Genomic DNA, 18,996 nt, shown 5'->3' with positions numbered 1-18,996 from the left:
AACTGATTATTTAATGGGTGTATTTTGGGAATACTTACTCAAAAAAAACAAATTTTGTTGGATGAGTAGAAACAAAAATTGTTTAAACCAACGTGCCCAGAAGTGTTCATAAAAACCTGATTTTACAACAGCTGTCCAGTGAAAGGGGAGGACATTAACAGGTGCAGCTTTAATACTGTAACCTTGTGTGTTTCACATCACTCTTTATTTCAGTTTAGTTTGCCTCCTCTTACCTCTTTCTGCTTTAGATGTCTTCTCTCATGTCAGTCTTCATTTCTGAGCAGGTCCTACTGAGAAGAAGAGGGAAACTGAGACATGGTACGTCAAGACAAGTTAAAAAATCAAACTTTGAGACCAGACTGAAAACTAAAAGAGAAATCAAACAATAAAACCACAGGTAAGATGCAAAATCCCAAACCATCTATTGTAGCAGTCAAACCCCCCCAAAAAAGAAAGGAAATTCTCATCTTTTGGGTTGTCCTAACTTTACAGGAGTGAAAGGAGTTTCAGTTGTACATATTATTTCAGAAAACAAGGGAAAAGAAGAGTACAGTTAGCTGTTTGCTGTGTTAAACTTTTACAGTCTGAATAGAATGTGTTTTTCTTTCCTAACCTTAACCATGTTGTTTTTAATATCAGACATTATCCCCACACCTCACTGCTGTGTAACCAACGTGTGTTTCAGCAACACATTAAAAATAACTGATAAAATAATATAACATGTCACCTTTTTAAGTATCTGATCCTTGAACTGCTGGGATCCCCAGCAGGTTGAAGAATTTTGAACCAACAAAACGTCACCTTTGAAATTTCACCTGACCGTACGTCATAATAACAAAAGTTGTGCAGCAGTGACCCACAATAATATTACACAATCTGCCAAATATTATGGCCTACTTCTGGTGCTTTTATGGCTAATAGGTACTGTCATTTTGTTTTTCTTATCCATGTTGGATCTGTGTATCAGTTGTGTATTTCTTTATGTTCTTGGCAGAAGCATTTAGTAAATGTATTTCATGAAGTCATGTGATTGTTGTACCTATTGTGTTTGGAGTAAATGTGGCGTTGCAGGTGTACCAATGATATCTAAATATTGTTTTTGCCTGTATTTGTTGTGTACTGTCAGGTTACATGATGTGCATTGATAGAAGATACTTGTTATTCATTCCACAGACACCTGAAGAAAGCGGTGTGCAGGTTGCTGCTGTGGGTTTGGTTTGGAGACGGGGGGGGAGACAAACTGCCAGAACAGAGCAGGAGAGAAGAACCAGAAGATGGTGGATCAGACCATGGTTAGATGCAGACAGACTGACATCCAGACATTTCCTCAGCCTCATGAAAGAATTGAGACAAGACGATGTTGCAGCAAAGAACAAAACCCCAAACTCATAAAAATGAGACCAACGTATGCCCCAAGTACATTGTAACTTTTTCACCTTTTAATCCAGAAGCCATACAGTGTTCTTCAGTAAGACGATGTGCATGCTTATTGCCACAACAACTGTAAAGAAAATGTGTTTATAAACATAAAGTTTTCAGTTAGGTTTTATCTTTATTTCTATATTGTAAAACAGAGTAGCTGGATTTGTTCATTTTACTGCCAGATAAGTTCATCCTTCTCTATCAGCTTCTCATGCTTCTCATTTGATAAACATTGATGTCTGTCAACATCACAGTTGTCTCCTTTCCTGTCATACTTCATCTTCTGTTTATCCTTCACAACACATGGTGTATCAACACATTTTTATTCCCAGAGCAATTGATACTGCTGCTTTGTGAAGACCCCTGTTTTTACTGAGATGTATGCAAGCAAATATATCATCTGGAAGAAGGTTAGCATACAGTTTTATTGGTAAAGCTAACAAGTGTTCAGTGTGTTATCCAAAAACAATATTTTCTTCTATTTTCCATTCAGAATGTGTGAATTTATGCAGATATGCTGTAATCTGACAAGTCGAGCAGTCGGAGGAATTGATTTTCTGCAAAAATTCTGGTTTAACATTGTGTGTCACTCAAATTAGCAACAATTAGGTGTCACAATTCACGTCTAAAAAGGTTAATTTACTGAAATGGAAAGCCTTTGTGGCAATTAGACATTCTTTATTTTGTATTTCCAAAATGTATCCTGTTTAAATGAACACTTTCTCGTGGCTTTTGCATTTCAATGTGTTTACTGACTGACATAAGGTGTAATTAAAGTGAAACAGATGAGCAGACCTTGGATCAGGAGCAGAAAGGGCAATTAAAGGGACAGAAATACCACAGAACTGACAACCCAGTGTAGCAGGCAGCTTACTGAAAACAGACAACATGACGAAGAGCAGCACCAAATCTGAAGTTTCATTTCAGAATGAGAAACTTCCTCTACAGATTTTTATTGACTTGATTTCATTTATGATCCCATCTTTCTGCAGTTTTCAGTCATTAAGCGTCCACTCTCATTCCATCCTCACCTTCTTTTTCCTAAATCTCATCTCTGTTTTAATCCGACTAACCAGCTGCAAGGTGAGCCGAGCCGCAGAGAAAGAAAGAAGTCTGAATCAGTTTCTGAAGCTCCAAAGAGACTGATGATAAGGAAAGTATTACAGCAGAGGATGATGGGTAATTATGTTGGTTTGAAGATATACTCTGCTAATCTGACCACTTTAATACTTTTTGTCTGTTTCTCCCATTTTTGTCTCAAAATTTCTCATTATCTTTGACGTTTTTTCACAAGTTCTCATCTTTCTCTGCAGGGCGGCAGGAGGTGATGTGTGCAGTGATTAAAAAAAAAATGGTCCAATGTGTTTAATTTAATTATTAGGACTGCAGGCAGCGTAGCTCTCTGGATTTTTGTGTCAGTGTGAGAATGTGGCTCGGTGTCAGTTTGATAAGACTGTGATCCACTTCAGCAGTTCAGACAGGACTGCTGAGAGGAACTCTTTGTAGAAGGTATGAGGCACATATGGAGGCATATTCCTTATCTTTGCACAGAAACACTGGAACTGCTTCCTGTGCATCAACATCGTGGGCTAATGATGTTTGATCATCAAACTTGTTCCTACAAGTCAGACTCGTGGGTTTAATTTAACTGTGTTCATGTTAAAATCAGAGGAGAGTTTTAAGATTTTCAGCTATTTAACTTAAAACAAACTCATTTTACAACTACTCAAGTTTCATTGGAGATTTTCTTTAAATATATTAGTCTTACAGGAGACAAACTGTCTGATTTCTGAAAGAAACTTACACGAAAAAGATTATTTCCTCAAAGTCTTTAATCTAACTTTCTACAGCTGTTTGTGGTCATTTCTGCTTTTACTTTTGTCTTTAATGTCCTGCAGCTTAATCAGACAACAGACAGATAATTAAGGAATATTTTACTTCTTTATATTCATGTTTTATGTTTTTTTTCTCAGTATGTTCAAGGCCAATATGCATCTGAACTGTGATACTTTGTCACATGAACTTTTCTGTGTTTGGCTGATACAGGCTGTAAAGTTAATTCCTGTAGATTTCAGAAATGATTCAGTTTTTCTTCTGTCACATAATCGATACGCAGCCTCTGACAATAGATGAGCCGATGTTGTTTTACAAGTGATTTAGACGCTCTCGTGAAGCGTTTTAAACTTGTTTCCTGTCAGTCTATCTTTCAAAAGTGTACTGTACAAGAACTGATCTAATTTAAGGCTAATTAGTGTTTTTATTTCATTGTTTAAGCAAAAATTCTATAACCATACATCTTTGATATCTTTAGTTGTACAACTTTTTTAAATCACCTAGCTAACTCATACATTATAGCATCCATCCATCTATCTATTTAAACTTGGATCCATCCATCCATTCATCCTCTTCCTCTTATCCGGGGTCGGGTCGTGGGGGCAGCAGCCTAAGCAGGGAGACCCAGACTTCCCTCTCCCCAGCCACTTGGGCCAGCTCCTCCGGGGGAATCCCAAGGCGTTCCCAGGCCAGCCGAGGAACATAGTCCCTCCAGCGTGTCCTGGGTCTTCCTCTGGGCCTCCTCCCGGTGGGACGTGCCCAGAACACCTCACCAAGGAGGCGTCCAGGAGGCATCCTCACCAGATGCCTGAGCCACCTCAACTGGCTCCTCTCGATCCTCTCCTTGGATCATTGATGCTAAATCATGATAATCAAGTATCACAATCTTACATGATTTATCAGCTTCTCTGCTTCAACTCACCTGATTCAGTGGCTGAATTCCTTCTGCAGCATCTCCTCAAGTTCCTTAGAAATCTGTTAATCACCCATTCAGTTAAATCAGGTGTGTTCCAGCAGAAAACATGTAAAACATGTTGGGTAGTGGTTTGGATGGTTACTAACATCCTCTTATAATTGCTAGCATGCACCCTAGCAGCTTGTTCTGCTTTGTTTTTGGTGTGTGCTTAAAAACAGTAGCAGGTTTTAGGTGCTCTTCAAATACCTCATCCAATGCTGCTACCAAGAGGACTACCAGTGGCAAACTCAGACACTCCACCATCACTTCACAGAGAAGAGCAGAAAGGTTGTGACTGCTAGCCTGTAGCTTTCATACAACTGGGGGGCAATGTTTACCCGACCAAATATCAAAAATGTGAAACAACTCTACACCTGAATTTTGGATGAGTAATGTCTCTGCTCTTTTTTAGACAGGTACTGCATGTCTGTAACGTCTGTAGTTGTCCAGGTGGAGGTCTCTGCTGTGCAGCAAAGCATAGCCCCAGCTGCTTCACAACCCTCCAACTCTGAAAAATTCTCAATTATAGAATGTCTTTTGCCCTTGGTGAAAACTTGTTTAAATTTCAGATTTCTTCTTGGAGGTCATAACTGTTTTGTTGTCAATTTTTCACCTCAAAAACAATAAGAAAAAACTCTAAACATCACAGAATCACTTCAAGCGGTAGCCATATTGATCCTGAATGTGACTGCTCAATCCACGTAACTGTTGGGGATAACTGATGAAAGCACAGGAGTAAATGTGCTGCTTCAGCCCAGAGAAATGCACGCTAGCCCTTGAAGTTTAGGGAAAATATAAAAAATCTCCACAGTTGCTGAAATGCCCTCAAAAAGAGCCGTATTCCACAGAGCAGGACCTTGGACAATGATGAAACAGTGAAATACTGTTTTCATACAGAGGTACAAACCGAAGAATCAGATAAAAAAAGGTCTTTATTTTTCTCCTTTTCTTAGGGTGTCACCCAATCACCACAGACCACTCATGGTTGTTTTCCAGACGATGCGGCCCTGCTAAGTCTGTTCTGCTGTACCTGTAGGTACCTGCAGCAACAATTCAACACTGAATTGCTCGTTTCAGTTTTAAATGGCCAACATGACAGCTCCCCAGAAGAAAAGCTATCTCAGAAATGGACCCTATAATTTTGCACCTGGAATATAATTTACATTCAGACTCTCCATGTTTGGTGATTGAGGTAGAGAAAAGTCTCCAATGTAGCCTCCAGCCGCAGAAGAGGTCATGACCTCTCAGTCAGATCAATGTTATTAAATGAAACATGAGACAAAGTGTAGAAAATGCTAATTCAATTATTTTTTTTACCGAAATTGGATATCCCACTATTCATCAAAATTAATATTTAATAATTTAACCTCTGATTACCTTTCATTATTTCTAGGTAAAGAGTGAAAATAATTTGACCACAAGACAAGTTAAACTAAGGTATGTCCTGAAATCATCATCAGAGATGTCTTCAGTCAGTCTGCCTGTTTAAAGAAGGACAGGTAGTCACAGGGCTGTTTCATATCCTGGTGTGTACCACTCTGAACTTGGAGGACAGACAGCTGAGGACAGAGTTGTCTCAGGAGCTTAGAAAGTAAAATACTGAGCAGCAGCCAAACAGCTGGATGTTTCTGTGACCACAGCTGCTCAAATTATAAGGTCCACAGAACTGGAGACAACCTGCCTGGACGTGTCCACAAGAGGACAACTGATGATAAATTGAACAGATAGATCATATGAATGATAACCAAAGAGCCCAGAAGAACTTCCAAAGATATTAAAGGTTAACTCCAAGGTCAAGATTTATCAGTGTCAGATCGTGCCATCCGAGACTTAATAAAAGACGATCGAGGAGGACACCAAATCATAAAAAAACAGACATAAATTTGCCAAACTGCATGTTGAGACATCACAGAGCTTCTTGGACAATGTCCTTTGGACAGATGAGACAGAATTGGAGCTTTTTGACAACGAGTCCCATCAGCTCTGTGTCCACAGACCCAAACATGAACCAAAGACCAGAACCCTGAACCTACAGGGGGACATGGAGGAGGCTCAGTTCTGTTCTGGGTCTGGATCTGTTCAGGGTCCAATGAAACCTCAAGACTATCAAGGCTTTCTGGAGCCAGATGTGCTGCTCAGAGTCAGAAAGCTCAGTCTTTGTCTCAGCTCATGGGTCCAACAGGATAATGACCCAAAACACCAAGAACGGGTCAGAACAAAACATTGGACCGTTCTGAAGAGGCGTTCTGAGCCCTGATCTAAATCCTGCTGAACATCTGTGGAAGGAGCTGAAACATCTGGAGAAGGAAGCCTTCAGACCTGAGACAGCTGTAGCAGCTCAGGAGGAGTGGACCAGGACACCTGTGGACACCTGTGGACACCTGTGGACACCTGTGGACACCTGAGGATAGCTGTGGACAGGTGTGGACAGGTGTGGACAGCTGTGGACAGGTGCAGAAGTCTCAGAGATACAGAAATCACCTGACTGCAGTGAACAAGACCCATTTAATTTTTTCTTCCTTTTTAGAAAAAAAAAATTCTGTTGAAACACAACTTAAATAAATGTCATGTCTGGGTTTAATTATTATTATTTTTTTTATTTCATTTGGTTATTTTTATTTTTGTCATTTTCATCTTATTTCAGTGCCCTTTGTGTTTTTTTTTTCTTTCTTTAATGAAATTATACACATTTGTCCATTTCTGTAAAAACTATGCGATAGATAGATAGATAGATAGATAGATAGATAGATAGATAGATAGATAGATAGATAGATAGATAGATAGATAGATAGATAGATATGGGTGTGTCTTTTCTCTCTCTCGCGCGCTGCCTTCAGTCGTCCTCGTGCGCCCTCAGCCGCCTCTAACCGGCGGAAAGCACGCGCAGGATTCCGTGGCTGAATTTCAAACTTCGGCCGCAGCTCCTTGTCACACAGAGCCGGGCTCGGAGGGATGCAGCCAGGGATTTAACTGGGCGGAGGAGGGGGATCTGACCGGAGACCGGATGAGGATTATCTCGGTCTGAAGCAGGGGTGCTGGGCTCATTCGGTGCTTTTCCTCCTCTCGGTATGCAGAGCCACAGCGAGCCTCCACTGAACTGAAACCTCATCCAGATCTCGTTGAAAGTTGAGCTTTCCGTTCAGATAAAACCTTCATCTTCCTCAGTTTTAGGTTCAGATTGATCTCCCAGTTGGTGAGAATCCTTCAGGCTGCGGTGCTGAGGACAGGAGGGGGGGAGCTGGACACCGCCCGGACGACTTTCTCGGCTCTGCTGGAGCAGGATTTCACCGGGCCGGGATTAAAACCTGCATGCAGACGGAGGGAATGTTCTGAAAGCGGCGGATGAGCTGCACAACCTCACAACGGATATCTGTTTTTCCTCAAGGACACCCCGGCTGTTCACGCCGGTTCGGGTTTGCGCACGGATCTCTGCGGGCTCTTCTGGGATTTAAAGCTGTTTAGCCTCCCAGCACCACTTTTCTTTACCTCATCTGGTTGTGGATCTGTCCCCGGGGACTGATCGCGTTTACACGGATGGGACGAGCTTGTCTTTAAACTGGAGCGCCATTAATTGGGGGAAACGGGATGCCAGTCGGAGTTTGAGCCCCTTTCGTCCACCCAGTCTTCTCCGTTTCTGGTTTTTGGATGCGTTTCTTGGCTTTGCACTGTCACAGCACCTGCACCTGAGTGCCGGTTCCCCCCCTGACTGCGCACACGCTCCTCACGCATTCCTGCCTGAATAACTGCAAACATCACCCACTGCCTGCTGTGTGTGCGGAGAACCGGGCACCGGGCACCGGGAGTTGGGATAAGCTGCAGATCTGGATCAGCCTCCTTGGGGGTTTGTGATTTAACTCATCCATCGGAGTGCAAGAAGAAAAAAAAGGTGGGATTTTTGGATTGAAGGCTCAGCAGAGGAATAGGAGAGGAGCTGCGGGCTGATGAAGGTAAGGCTGATGGCGGAGGAGGGGGACGCCAGGCTGCAGCGGTGCCAACAATACTTTTATTCTTAGTTCCCAGGAAATGAATCATTGCTGTAATCTGATTAGGCTGTGCCATCACCTCGCTCAGTGTGTGACTGTTCCTTTCTGCGCGTGCATGTGCTGGCACCGTCCAGAATCCTGCACACGTCTTTAAAATGGTGAAAAGGGCTTATTGTTGCCTCGTGTGGCATTTCTTGTCACTTTTTTTTTGCTGTCATGTGCCCCTCTATGAATGCAGGTAACGTGTGCGCGCGCATCAAGGGATGCGTCCGTTCTCGCGCGTGCAGGAGCTCTGTGATAGAACCCATTTTCTGGGAGCTTTGTTTCACTTTCTGGTTCTCCAGCTGCCTGAACGTGCAGCTCCACAGCCGAGTGGTGTTACAGCCACATCAATTATGCAGGAGGCCAGGAGATGAGAACTGAAGTGGAGGGGAGGGGAGGGGGAGACAGGGAGGGGGTGAGGCAGAGCCATGTGAGGGGAGATGGAGGGCTGTGGAGGACAAGAGAGAAATGAAGAGGACTTAAGAGATTCAAAATAGAAGGAGGTCATAGGAGATTCCAGGAGATGGGGCAGAATACACTCTAAAAACTCCTGGATATTTCAGACAACTAGTTAAAGCTGTTGGGCCATAGGTTGGGTTGGTTTGGCCAAAATGTTCAACCCGGTTAGTTGGGTCAGGAGTAAACTGTCCCATTCTTCCAGGTCCAACTATTTAGGCCACGTTGGCCAAATCAGACCTGACTGGACCTTTGCTTTATAATGACGATAAAAACAACTTGTCAGATGATGTTTAACCAGGTTAACTCTGTTAATAACTTCAGTTTGCACAAAGCAGTGAGCTTAGTTTCCTAAAAAAAACAATAGTTGGTGCTAGCTACCTGATGCTAATGACAGTTATTCACAGTTAGGGCCAACTAGCTAGCACCAACCCAAGAATTAATATGTAATAACCCAGATTTGGGTTAGGATTGACTGTCCCTTAAAATTAGGAAATATCTCATTTCAGAAATAAAAAAAAAAGACTAATTTCTTATTAGGTTTAAAAGGAACACGCTTTGTTACTTATTTTTAACTGCCATTGCAGATCTGGTTATACATGATAAATAAAAGAAAACAGGTCAAACTGTGATTTAGTCTGATTGGAGCTGAAAAATCTGAAGCTGAAACTATATTACCAAAAGTATTCACTCGCCTCCCTTCACACATAAATGAACTTGAGTGCCATCCCACTCTAAATCCATATTGTTTAATCTGATGTTGGCCCACCCTTTGCAGCTTCAGCTCTCCTGGGAAGGCTTTCCACAGGTTTAGTAGTATTTATGGGAACTTTGGACCATTCTTCCAGAAGCTCATCTGTGAGGTCAGACACTGATGTTGGACAGAAGGCCTGTCTCGCAGTCTCTGCTCCAATTCATCCCAAAGGTGTTTTATCAGGTTGAGGTCAGGACTCTGTGCAGCTCAGTTAAATTCTTCCACACCAAACTCCCTCATCCATGTCTTTATGGACCTTGCTTTGTGCCCTGGTGCTCAGCCATGTTGGAACAGGAAGAGGCCATCCCCAAACTGTTCCCACAAAGTTGGGAGCATGAAATTGTCCAAAATGTCTTGGTATGCTGACCCATTAAAAGTTCCTTTTACTGGAACTAAGTGACCAAGCCCAGCTCCTGAAAAACAACCCCATACCATAATCCTGCCTCCACCAAACTTTACATTTGGGACAATGCAGGCAGACAAGAACCATTCTCCTAGCAACAGCCAAACCCAGACTCATCCATCGGATTGGCAGACAGAGAAGCGTGATCTGTCCCTCCAGAGGACACGTCTCCACTGCGTCCGACGCTTTGCTCTTGGTGATGGACGGCTTGGATCAGCTGCTGCCATCGAAACCCATTCCATAAAGCTCTATTTGGTCTGTTCCTGAGCTGATCTGAAGGCCTCGTGAAGTTTGGAGGTCTGTAGTGATTGACTCTGCAGAACGTTGGGGACCTCTGTGCTCCTCAGCATCCTCTGTGATTTTACATGGCTCACCACTTCATGAACAGTTGCTGTCATTTCCAATCGCTTCCACTTTGTTATAATACCACTAACTGTTGACTGTGGAATACTTAGTAGAGAGGACATTACATGACTGGACTTATTGAACAGGTTACATCCTATCACAGTACCACCCTGGAATGCAATGAGCTCCTGGGAGCGACCCATTTCTTCACAAATGTTTGTAGAAACAGTCTGCATGCCTAGGTAATTGGTTTTAGGCACCTGAAATGGAAGTGATTGGAACACCTGAACTCAAATATTTGGATGGATGAGTGAATACTTTTGGCAATATAGTGTACATCTCAATAAAACAGAGATGCTCTGTCAGACTTTAACGTCAATGTGCTGGACTATAATACTATAGTCCCAAACAAACAGAAATGTACTGAGATAAAATTGTGTCATTATTAGGATGAATTCAAGAAGACAGCAGAGAAAAACAGTACAGGTCAGAGAGTTGGTTTGGTAACAGAATCCTTCAAAGAACAGGGAGTGTTTAGGAACAAGGAGCAGCTCCACACTGAGACGGCTTCTGTTCATCTGAAGGATCAGTCCAAAAATATCTTCAGACACGAGAGAAGCTGCTTGACATTCATGGATAGCTTCAGACGAGCAGATGGACCACGCTGAGTGTCAGAATGTGGAGAGACTGACTTCAGAGCAGTGGATGGAGGCTGCTGAAGTTTCTGACATGCTGCAGTGAGTTCTGACATATCTGAAAAGGCCTGGAGCTTCAGGACCACGGAGAGCTCCACGTCAGCAACACTGATACATGCAGTTAGCAGGAACCAGCTGGGGCGGTTAGTCTGCACTGTCTCCCTGTGTGGGACTGCATTCATCTTTAGGCACTTTGGCAGGTTGTTTGTGTCTGGCTGTGGACAGATTTGAACAACAGCAGCATAAAGAGACACATAAACTATAGAAATGAGCTGCATATGTCTAAAATTATGGCAGAACGCGAAGATGAATGGGGTCCAAGCCATGATTGAAGAATTATATAACTCATGTTTAACACTTTGTGAGCTTGCTTAGCAGATATTTGTAACATCTAAAATATTTACATGAATTCCAGACTTATTGAAGACTCTCAGCACCCTAAAATAGAACAGCCTAATTAGATAATTGTACAAGCATCGTTTAGTCAAACAAATGAACAGCTTCTTCATGTTTGCAATACTATAATCTGCATTCCTTTGTGTCTGTAGTTGCAGTCAGAGAAAGCTGCAATGTGGCGCCTTTCCATAGAACTGTGCTGAGGTGTGGTTTTTATTTGTGCAGTGAAACATTCAGAAAATGTTTTATTTCTTGTAGTCTCTGCTTCGAGCTGACAGTCAGAACTCAATGTCCTCAATTTTTCCGTAGCCTGCGTGGCCATCACAGCTGAAGCTATTTGATTTAGCCTTCCCACTGATTGAGATGGCAGCATTTGTTTAATGCATTCACAGTGAAAAAGTCTTTTTGTGCATCTGAAAGGTTATGGATTTTACAAGCCAGAGTGGGGCTTTAGGGTGAGGTGTTTGGGACAGAAAGGCAAAGAGAAGATGATGAGTTTATCATCTCTTGACCAGGGCTGTATTGGGGGCTATCTGCTTCTGTTTTTGTTTTGAACTTTTGTGTAGAAATGATAATCCTTAAAAGGATTGGGTTCTCCTGGTGTTGCTGTGGTAAAAAAATGAAGAAAAGACCACTTTTCTCTGCTCTTCAGTCAAGTATATGCACACTTATAACCACCCAGTTAGAACACAGAAGGAAATTTAACAAGTAAGCAACATGATAAACAAATAAAGAATCATCAGGTTAAAAGTGAACTAACGTTTGGATTAGCTGTGATGCAGTAATCAGAAGCAACTTGTTTTACATCCTTGTTGTTTTCCTTGTTGCATCAACTTTTTCTGCGTGTTGTTCAGACACAGAGACCCTGTAAAAAAGCCTCTACACTTTAATAAAATCTAAACTACAACCACACTTCAGACATGGTGCTTTTCAGAGGCTGAGAATTCACAGCTGCACTGTTACTGCTTTCTGGTCAGTTGAACAAACAAAAGCACCCCAGAGTTTTTATTAGTGCCATTATCAAATGTGGGTTTTACTAATAATTTAATTTATTTGAACACAGATTGGATGAATTGTTGTAAATTGAGCTGTGGGCCTTGTTCTGACGTGTTTGATGATTGTTTAATGGAGGCACTTGGTGGTTCAGGACTTTAAACAGGCAGGAAAATATGAACCTTTGGAACTTTTCAAAACTTAGCAGATTATATTTATCTAAAGTTTTACAGTGGTGGTGTGTAAGTATGGTGTTTTTGTCCAGTATTTTTAGTGTTTTTTATACTTCCTGGGTGATCAGTAATAAAGATGAAAAACATCATTGAGTAAAAAACACCATGGCTGCACCATGTGTTAGACAAATCCTAATTTGCCTGAAATTATGCAGGTTGTATTTGAGTCTTTTATGTTTTTTATGTTTTTAGAATTATTGCCTTTAAGGGAACTCCTCAGCATTAAAGCAGAGTCCTAACTGGGCAGGTAAAGGTTAGCCAGAGGAGGATGAGAGGGAAACAGAGACATGTTGGACATGTTGAACAGGTTAGACAGGACTCTCCTCCTCCTACAGGAAACAAAAGGTAGATTGGTTTAAAACAGAAAGCAGACATGCAAAGTCTGGGAAAATGTGCAGATCAGTGGTGACTGTTTATGTGCAGAGTGTTACATTATACTTCACATCCCATTAGCAGAGAAAGAGGCTGCACATCTCTACCTCCACACTCTTCCTCTACTTTGATGCATCTCTCATCTCCTCGTACCTGTGACACATCCGTGACTCTGCTTTGCTTTTTTCTCTCAGACAGCGCAGAAAGCTTTTCAAACACATACCAAAATGAAAATGTCATTCATCAGTTAAGTTTAAGTTCTGAATACTTAAATTAGGAGGAAACATACAAGTTCACAGCTAAAATCTTTTTATGTTTTTCCCTAAACAACAAACTCCACTGTGCTTCAGAAATCCAGTTAGTTTTAAAATTATACAGAATTGTGGCCACATGTTAGAACAAACTGGTTTTCCATTGAAACTAAGTATTTCTAACATGACTGTCTTTATTCTTGCCTGCTAGAAGGTGAAAAGTGTGTGATAATGTTTGTTTTTCTCCCCCTGTTTGTGGGTCTCTTTGTTAGCAAAATATCTCTGAACAGGTTTTAATGAAATTTTCAAGGACTAATCAGTGGACGGACTTCTCCAGCTGATGAAGTGACATGATTCTGCATAAAGTCGGGATTTTCAAGGTTTGACCAAAATATCTACAAGTCCTTCTTTTCTCAACCAAAGACAACCATAGTCTAAAAGTCATAAAATGTGGCGGGGATGTGCATTTCCTCAAGCAATGCTAGACCTCTAATTTAAACGACAAATTAGGTTTTATTTGACCAGTCTGTTTAAAAGTAAATATGTCTGTTATTACAGAAGCAGCAGAAGTTAAACATTTTATTTGATAAACTTCTGCTCTGTGATTTAAATAGTGTTTTAATATTTGCAGGATGTCATGCGGAAACGTTTCCTTTTAATGCTGTACTACATTTGGAGGCTGCTTTCTTCTCTCAATGTGGTTCTTAAAGCTGAGTTCCTGAATTGTTACTCATTACCTGAGAGGAGGTGTTACATAACTCCGAACGAGAACCAGGCAAGAGGCTGCCAGAAGTGTTCAGTTTTATATTGTGGCAGAAACGCTGCATACTGTTTGAGAGAAGAGTTAATCTGTTGTTTAATCTCGCAGCCCGGAGTCATACACCCAATCCCTCCATCGACAGTATCCGCCCATCTGTGTCCTCGTCCATCTGTCCATCCAACCATGCAGCCCACTTGCCTTGCCTGACCTCACTTAGCGTATTTCTTTCTCCCTTTCTTCTGTCGCTCTCTTCCTGTCTTGTTTAAAGTGTGCTGCAGTAGGACTGTTTTCTGCTGCAGACGTGATGTTTTTTAAAAAATAAATGCTACGACAGTTACCGTGCTTCACTGTAGAAAACCCAGGAGCCTTTCCTTATCAGCTAATTTCATTTCGTTTTTGCTCGTGCTTGTCTTAGAAACGCTGTATGTGGTGCTCACTGCTTTTTATCCATTCAGCATTGTAGTGTCAACACAGCAGGAACACTAACACCACTGCAGCACAAATAAGTACTTAAATTACAGTCATTCTGACAAATAAGCCCATGAATCCACTGAATATTTATCTTAGCTGTTTATAGTGGAACTGTCCCAAGGACTTTATTGATAGCCGGTAGGTGATTTTGTTTATTTATTTATTAATTCATTGCAACCCGATATTTCATAAATTGGGACATTGTGTAAAATGTAAAAAGAAAAACAAACAAACAAAACAATACAATGATTTACCAATCTAATAAACTCATATTTTATTACCAGTGGAACACAATAAACATATTAAATGCCTAAACTAAGAAATTGTAGTATTTCTTTAGAGGTAATATTGAATTTGATGGCGGAAAAGCAACTTCAAAAAGTTTGGACAATTGAGACGGTAGGGACAGCTGGGACAGTTGGGATGGTAGGGACAGTTGGGACAGTTGGGACAGTTGGAACAGTTGAGACGGTAGGGACAGTTGGGACGGTCTTCACCTCACTGAGGTCTGGACTGTTGGCAGGATGTACCCATGATAGTATTTGTCCTTCCCTAAGGAAATATGCATTATAATCATGAAAAATAAAGTCACCAAACATTCTTTCAGTTATTGGAATAAGAAAAAATGTCCAAAACTCAATGTAGACTTTGACATCTATTAATGATGTAATGACTGCCTTTACCTGACATGCAGGCCCAGTTAATGACTGTGGAAAGGTAGATGCTTTGCTTTTTTTTTTTTTTTATCAGTCAGTCATCTTTATTAATTTCTGTTTGTGATTTAGGTTTTAATGTTGGCTTTCATTTGTCTTTTAAGTGATGTCTTACAGTTCGGTCATAAACACTGACTCCAGTTTCTGCCCACTTATTTCTCATTTATATTGTTGATTATTTTCTGTTTTTTTTTAAATATATTGCTTTAAGTTTTCCACCATGATGCTCTGATGTCTTCCTTGGACTTCCAGTATGTTTCCCTTTTTTACCACATTCCAATTTTGTTTGTCCTTTGTCCAGTTTTTTACTTGCTGGTAACAGCCAACATCTTTTGCAACATTTCTTGATGATTTACCTTCTTGAAGAAGTTTCATTATCCTCTCTGTTTCAACTGACATCTGTGGTGTTGGACTTGTGAATCATGTCAATCCACTTTGTCCAACAGCTCTCCAAGATTTCAACACTATTTTATCTGAAGACTAATTTCCAGATTTAATCTGATGCTGGTATTTTTTTAGATCTGCAAATTTCAGAGTGATTCTGTAATTCCTCTTCTTGATCCAACAACAAACAAACAAACAAACAAACAAACAAATGTGACTGACTACAACAATTATATTTCTTTCTTTTGAAAGCGATTAGATGAAATTAAAGAGGTCCTTCCTGTCAGGTGGAGTGTTGACTGTCTTACTGGAGATTCAGCAGATTTAGGGACTGATAAATGAAGCTGTTGGACATTTTGGTTGTGCTTGATTCAGTGGAGTGGTCCAGATGGCAGCAGGTTAAACAGCCTATGGACAGACTGAGAGGAATTTTTAACGATACCAAGGTTTTTTTTTTTGCCTTTCTGCTTTAGAATGGATTCCGAGGCAGGGAGTGAAAATCTGATGACTCCCTCAGACGTTCTCACAGGGTCTCTCTGTCAGTCACACAGCAGTTGTCATCCCAGAAAGTGATGCAGCTGGTCAGGATGCTCTCAGTATTGCCTCAGTGAAAGGTGGTGAGGATGGCAGGGACATCCTGTGCTGAGATTTCTTGGACGGAGGTGTGGTGCTGAGAGTCCAGGAGAGATCCTCAGGGATGTAGACTTCCAAATATAATCTTATATGACAGAAGTTGAAGGTTTAAAATATTTTGTTTCTCTGTTTATGAGAATATTTATCAGAAGCAAACAGTATGACAGTACTCTGACAAAAGCTGGATTCCAAATCAGTGTTAGATTTTCCTGTTAATTTCCCGGTTCTTTTTCTTCACCCGGTGCTGTAATTTCCACCAACAGTCTTACTGAGAAATCACAATGACTGTGATAATGTGCTAATTAATTCTCCTCTTCATGATTTGTCTCAAGTTTATTTTTAAACATTTTTCTCTCATAAGGTTGTTGTTATGAAGCTCCTCAAAAATAGACCACAAGTGTTCGGCCTACATAGCTGCCCAAATAAGGGACTTCACTTCCTTTTCTTTGTCATACTAATGGAAAATTTCACAGAGGTGGAAAAATGATTGAGCCGAAAACCCAAGAGACTCGTTTCTGTCAACATGACAAAGAGTTTAGTATAGTTGTTTGTTTGTTGCTTAGGAACATAAAAACACAAGAAATCCAACAACGTAACCTCCGAGTGCAGAGGTGTGGTGGGACTTTTACAGTAAGTCATTTATGCAATGAATTCCTGTTTTTGTAATGCTGAAATCAGCGGTTTGTTGCATTTAGATAGGACTAATTAACAGTCATCAAAATGAAAACAAACTTGGAATGATAAACTAACAATGCAGAAGAAGGCTAAACCAGATGTGAGCACCTGGGAAACTAAAAAAGACTTCATTAGTTCTGAAACTTTTTAACCAGTCTGATGTTTTTAATGCATCTGCAGTTGATTCGGCTGTTTTTGAGATAATCAGATTTGGATAAAAACCCAGTGAGCAGAACAAAATGCTAATTTTCATTTTCACTTATTTTAACACTGCTTTTTAACTTTAAAATGATTCAGTAGCATCAGTCAATCAGGTAAAACTCCAGGTATATCACTGTTGAATTCACACAGTTAACCATTGAAAAAGCAGAGCAGGAGCTGCATCTTCATTCTCAGCACAGAATGGACCTCATTCATGCCAGGACTGCCGCTTGTCGCTGATCTTTTTAGTGGTTCTCACAAACAGGGTCTGAAGATGCAGTCATGGAGAGGAGGGGTTCAGGTTTGGGAACCCAGGGGTCTCTGATCTGCTTGTTGTGGATGAAATCTGAGGCCATGGTTTTCACCTGTAAAAAGTTTGAATGCTCTCTTCTGAGGATGAATCTGTGCATGAAGCAGAGGAGTTTAGGTATCTGGGAGTTCTGGTCCTGAGTGGTGGTAGGATGATGCAGGAGTTGGACCAACGGAACAGGAGCTTGTCTGCAGTAATGAGGGGTTCTTTTACTCATTAAAAGAAGTTTGCTGAGTCTGGTTCAGGCATCTGATTAGGATGTCTCTTGGATGCCTGACCTTTTACCTTTTTTGTTTTTGGGGATTATTTTTTGGACATTTCCTACTGGGAGGAGACTATAGGGCAGACCCAGGACTCACTGGAGGGATTCTATATCCTTTTCAGTCTGGGAACACTCCACCAGGAGGAGCTGGGGAGAGGGGTGTCCAGATTTCATGGATGGATGGATGGATGGATGGATGGATGGATGGATGGAAACCTCTGCTCTGTCTTGATCTTTTATATAACAAGTGACATGACTGGGATGATTACATTTTTATATAAATTTTACCATCTGTAGACATTAAGAAACCAGACAGATGTTTGGACACACCTTCTCTTGCTGAAATAATGAATAGTTGTGTTTAAAAAAGTATATTTTAGTTCAATAGTACCACTCAGCTTGTAATTGGTACCAATTCAAAGTCTGTTTTTGATGCCTTTTGGTGTCCCAACAAACAATGAAGGTGCATTCTGAACCAACTTTAAATTCTCAGGGCAGATCATCCTTGTGTTTTATTTTTATTTCCCTCCACCTTGCTAACAGTGTGAGTCTTCACATCCAAGAGATTAATTAGAAAAGAGGAAACAAACAAGTTGTCAGGTTTAAATTGAATTTGAGCGGGCGTGGTGCAGATCTCCAGAGACATGGCAGCATGAAGACACATGATGAGCTCAACTCTGGTGTAAACTCAAGACAGATGTCAGTCAGCGAATCTCAGCAGGAGAGTAATCTAAGGTTCATTACAGCTGACTCTTTCTGTCAGTTTCCACACCTTCAACTCTCACTCTTCTCATCTTCCTTTACAGACTTTATGCTGTTCTGTTGCTTTATTTGTCTGCTTGTCTCTCTTGTGTGACATGTCTTTCTCCAAAAGTCTCTGCTTCTGTCAAAGGTCGCATGCGGCAGTTTGGTGATGGATGGTGCTGTAGGATTCAGAAGAAATGACCTCAGTAACTGCATGTGTCAGTTGAGTCACAATAAGAAGTGAGAAATAAAGCAGATTGGGTGTGTGGGTGAGGGTGGCCTTTCCAAAGCCCCAAGTGGACATTCACTTAAAAAATAAATAAATAAATGATTATAAAGATATATTATCTGACACCAGATTTTCAAACAGTTTTTCCTTTTTCCAGTGATTTGATGAACTCCACCTCCTGATGTACATGTTGTCTGTCACACGGTGTTAAGGCTCGTCTTCTTCTTCCTCTGAATCATGTGGAGCCTCCAGCGTGTGTGTGTGTGTGTGTGTGTGTGTGACACTCTCCTTTGAGATTCAAAACTTGGGATTTCACAGGCAAAAATACAAGGCTGCAGCAGAGCTGTGTGTGAGTGAGAGGCAGATGGAAGCTGCTGCAAGGTGAAGCCACTGTAGGTTTACCCTCCATTTCACTGTCCATCAAACACAGAGTGAGTGCACACACTCTCACACACACACACACACACACACACACACACAC

The 18,996-nt window shown here is 41.1% G+C and overlaps 1 protein-coding gene across 2 annotated transcripts in view; it reads left to right on the top strand.

The window, feature by feature from the left end:
* The first annotated feature begins 6,985 nt into the window (after positions 1-6,985).
* Positions 6,986-18,996, top strand: part of si:cabz01090165.1 (uncharacterized protein LOC100333421 homolog) — a 304,518-nt gene continuing 292,507 nt past the window's right edge. Inside the window, exon 1 of one of the 2 annotated variants that reach the window (XM_017431082.3) lies at positions 6,986-8,157. The gene's annotated coding sequence lies outside the window, so the exon portion shown is untranslated. The remainder of the gene's footprint in view (positions 8,158-18,996) is intronic. The other variant, XM_017431081.3, reaches the window with a different exon arrangement.

The sequence above is a fragment of the Kryptolebias marmoratus genome, linkage group LG2, assembly GCF_001649575.2.
Source record: "Kryptolebias marmoratus isolate JLee-2015 linkage group LG2, ASM164957v2, whole genome shotgun sequence".
Lineage (NCBI taxonomy): Eukaryota > Metazoa > Chordata > Actinopteri > Cyprinodontiformes > Rivulidae > Kryptolebias > Kryptolebias marmoratus.
Note: the sequence above shows the minus strand (reverse complement) of the source record. Positions and strands in the feature narration are given on the sequence as shown.